The sequence below is a fragment of the Eucyclogobius newberryi genome, unplaced genomic scaffold (assembly GCF_026437365.1).
Source record: "Eucyclogobius newberryi isolate DKJ021-1_F unplaced genomic scaffold, fEucNew1.0.hap1 SCAF_12, whole genome shotgun sequence".
Lineage (NCBI taxonomy): Eukaryota > Metazoa > Chordata > Actinopteri > Gobiiformes > Gobiidae > Eucyclogobius > Eucyclogobius newberryi.
Genome location: NW_027315746.1, coordinates 5,489,968 through 5,494,714, shown reverse-complemented (window position 1 = coordinate 5,494,714; position 4,747 = coordinate 5,489,968).

Below are 4,747 nucleotides of genomic sequence, written 5' to 3'. Positions count from 1 at the left end.
TTTTCCAAACGTTGTACTTTTACGAACTCCTCCCAGGGCGTTGGCTCTAAAAAGCTGAAATTTGGTGAAAATGCTACTGAGGAGTGGGACATCAAAAGTTATTCAAATTACATTGATACCTGTCACGGTCTCTGTGCGGCGAAGCCGCAAACTTTAGCTAGAATTTCAGAAATCTCCCAAATTTAACATTTCTGCCGTTTACGCAGATAAAGTCCGAATTGCGTCAAATTAGAATCAGTTGTTAAACTCTTTGCGCTAAACGGACTTGAAGTGAAATAAATTAATTTGGCACCACAGCGCCCCCTACAGATTTTATATGGAGGTTAAATGTTTAGTTTTGCGAAATTTTATGAAATTTGACACACAACTCAATTTTGGCCCCATCAAAAAAGTAAATGAGACCCATGTCATAATTGTAATGGCTTTGCTGTAGCGATGACCAAAACCTCCCATGTTATTCCAATGGGGAAATCGCCAGAACATGTTTACACTTTAGACTTTCATGAACTCCTCTTAGGGCGTCAGCCCTATTAACCTGAAATTTGGTGAGACTCATCTTCAGGGGTGGACCATCAAAAGTTATCCACATTTTTATTCAAAGAGTCACGGTGTCTGTGCGGCAAAGCCGCACATTTTGGCAAGAATTCAAAATAAAATTGCTTTTTGATGGTAAAACAAAGGGGAGAAGATGTGACAGCGTCACAGATTCAGCAGTAGGCGTAATAAAAGGACAATTGGAGCGCGTTAGCGCCCCCTCCTCTTGCGGCGTGGCGGCGGTGTGGTGGCGGCGTGGCGAGGGCCGATCATTGCCACTTGCGGCTATATTTTATTATTATTATTGACTGGTTTGTTTATTATTATTGACTGAAATATTGACAGAGTAAACAGTGATGTATTGACAGAGTAAACAGTGATGTATTGACAGAGTAAACAGTGATGTATTGACAGAGTAAACAGTGATGTATTGACAGAGTAAACAGAGATGTATTGACAGAGTAAACAGTGATGTATTGACAGAGTAAACAGTGATGTATTGACAGAGTAAACAGAGATGTATTGACAGAGTAAACAGTGATGTATTGACAGAGTAAACAGTGATGTATTGACAGAGTAAACAGAGGAAGCGGACGTGTTGACTTTACCAAACTTCCCTCGACCTTCACCGCGGCCGAGGTAAACAAGAAGATCGCTGCCGTGAACCGCACCAGGAACGAGCCCCGAATCATGTCTGGACAGGAAACATGTAAATACAAACAAATAATCAGTCCACTTCCTCAGAATATTCAAGTTTTTATTTGCAAGAAGAAGAGGAAGATTCACACATGAAACAAATATAGGCATAATGCAATATTTACACTTTGCTATCTTCATAAGTTTGTTAATATCACATTTAGACACTTGTTTTGTTTGCATTTCTTCTTCATTTTTGGTGTAAATGTGGATATTTCTTTAAAAGATTTTTTTTTAATCAGTTTTTAAAATTTGATCTTTTAGGCAAAACATACGACGGAGTATAAAATCCAAAAATAAAATGAGAATAAAGTCATTGATTAACTTCTTAAAGCCGAGTAACACAACCACAGCCTGACACATTTAGCCCAGGCTGATGACAACAGTGAGGACACTATAAAGACATATAGTGCTTATGGCCATGGCACGAGCGCAGCTCCAACAACACAAGTGCAACCAACACCGGAGTACGTCATGTTACACATGTATCCAACTGTGAGGCAGCTCCACCAGCACGTAGAGCTCGGATGTAAAACTTATACACACAAAAAACTCATATGAACTGTCTTTGTACAAAGTGTAGAAGAGGCAGAAGTTGAAGGAGCAGATTATTGGTGAAAATAGTCCCAGACTCTGAGTGTCCTGCCCAGTGTCCAGGACCTGACATGGGGACACTTCACGGGGGAAGTGATGTCTAAAAGTCCCTCATTATAAAGGTCGACATCTATTGTAGGCTTTTGTATTCACTTTTAACCAAGTCAAGCACCATTTGCGTCCTGGTTGTGGTGCTGAAAGTGAAACGCTATTGGACCCGGGAATTTACGCTCTTTAAATTATGAGTTTATTCCAATTAATTAGATTATTCTCATTAATGTATGACATTATTCTCATGAATTAATTACTTTATTCTCATAGTGCCCTGCATTTTTTTTGGGTTGGCCCTTATATTCCGTCGTAAAAACAAGAACATCAAAGACAAAAAAAGGTTGCACAGAGTACCTTTAAATAGAGGCTAAAGGTCAAAATGAAGATAATATTGTGAATGTTGTTTTGAGTAAAACCTTAAGTAATTTGGTAAAAAAAAAATGCTACAAAAAGAGCTGATAAAAAATGAAAATGAATAAAAGTTCATAATATCATCATCATAAACTTTCAAATATATGTATAATGTGATATTTCTGCACTTTTGTGATTAGTTTTTACAGACATTTCAAATTTGTCTGATCATTAACCCTCAGTGAATACGTTACTTTGATTACAGTTTGGTCAAATCCTATTTTCACTCAACATGATACAGACGCCTCTATAAAACTGTTACTGGTTTATAATGAATCTGTTATTCACGTAATGTAAAGTGCAAAAGCTTCAAAAACTTCACATTTATGGCCAGGCAATTTGTCAGATTTTAATCGAGATTTAATCGTGGTTTAGAATCGTCTAATTAAATATTTAGTTTTTTTAACGTTGTACGTTGTTGTTGTACGTTGTTATGAGATTTCAGACTTTGGAGGACTATTTTTGCGTCAACTGAATCCTTTTTTATTATTTTCTGTTTTTAACCCAAATCCAAATAGGGAGTGTCTGCAGAGCCGCGGCCGAAACTTCCATGTTATTTTGTGCCGGCCGCGCGCCGCAGCTCCTGAAACTGCGCCGCTATTTTGACCGCGTTTTAGAGTTTTAGACCGCGCCGGGTTAGGGTTAAGGTTAAGGGTCAGGGTCAAGGTTAAGGTTAGGGTTAGGGTTAAGGTTAAGGTTAAGGGTCAGGGTCAAGGTTAAGGTTAGGGTTAAGGTTAAGGGTCAGGGTCAAGGTTAAGGTTAGGGTTAGGGTTAGGGCTATATGGCAGTGCCGCGGTTCCTGAAACTGCTCGGCCATTTGACCGCGCCGCGGCTCTGCAGCCATCCAAAAAATAAACCAATTTTAAAAAATTTTTTTTAGTTTTTTTATTTATTAAAAAACTAATTTAAATTCAAGCCTAACATTAACCGTACACAGATTTGATTTTAATGACACAGTTTAGAAGTAAAACAGAAAATCCATTAGTATCTAGTTTAATAAAAAAGGGCAGTATCGTACCTGTTGTGTGGTGTCGAGTAAAACATTTAAACTGTCTGTCCCTTTTAATAACCGTTTATTAAATGTAGTTTTCTGAACAAGGGTTATTTACTAAAACTAATGGCAAATAACCTCATAAAAATCTTCATAAACAATATCTACATGAGGTAAATTACTCAAATTAAAGTCTGTATTTTCAAGTTAAGGTTAATGTAGTTTATTTTACTGTTTCAAGAGGTTTGTTTCAGGCCATTCATTTCAATATATATCAGAAATCACAAGAGGAATAATATCTAAATTATATAAATGCATATGTAATCTGGACAAAAATTCTACTAAATATATTTTTAAATAAATGGAAAAGATAAGGTCATTTTGTTTTGCTGGACTGACTTTTTTTTTGAGATTCTCCATTTCTTTTTTCTGTTTAGCTTTCACGCTCTTCTTTATGTTTTTATAAAGATGAATTGTTTTAATATCCAAACTGAAATATCCACAAATGTTAAATCTTATTATTGCTTGTTTGGGATTGACTCCGCCAAACTTCATGTTAATCTCAAGGTCTTTTGGAGTTGAAAAATGACACAATTCTCTAAAGCGTTTGTGAAAACATCATTTCACACTGTATTTGTATTTCATGCGTGTTCATCCATTCAACAGGACAGTTTACAATTGCATAATACTCGCACCAGATTATACGGAAGATTATTTCCACTTATTTCCACAGCGGAAAAATAAATGTGTAAATCCTTTAAAATGACAAGCCTCATATTTGATAATTTCCTATGATGTTCCTCAAGGGTCGATACTGGGCCCAGTAGAATTCTAGTAAAGCGCGTTAAGACGTTTTGCCATTAAATCAATAAACACGATAATCAATGCCAAAATTGTGTCTTTTTTTCATTAAAGGAATTTATTGTAATAATTCTAGAGGCCAAAAATTAAGTTATTTAGATTTAAGGAACACACAAAAAACAAAATAACAGAATAGTAAGTCCTTTTTATCTGGAAAAATTACATTCCATTTTCCATTAAAAAGTTGAATTACATATTATTTAAATTAATTTCATGGGGTGCACGGTGGCAAAGGCGGTTAGTGCTCTTGCCTCCCAAGAAGGAGATCATGGGTTCCATTTTTTCAAAATTGTACTTGTCCTAGGTTTTTGTCCGATCGAGCTCAAAACAACACTTTTTGCATCTAAAGACATTGAAATTTAATAAATATTTGAAAGAATGTTGATATTCTTTACGGTCTCCGCGGAACACGCCCTCAAAAAAGGCTTAATTTCCTGTTTTTTCAAGGACAAGTCACGCCTGTTGGAATTGATCTATGGAGCTCATATTTCACTCACTAATGCGTTTTTATGTCTGATTGGAAATAAATACCATGTAACACATTTACTCTATAGCGCCCCCTACCCATTGTGTGAAAAACTCAACATTGTCTGATTTGTTTGAAACTCG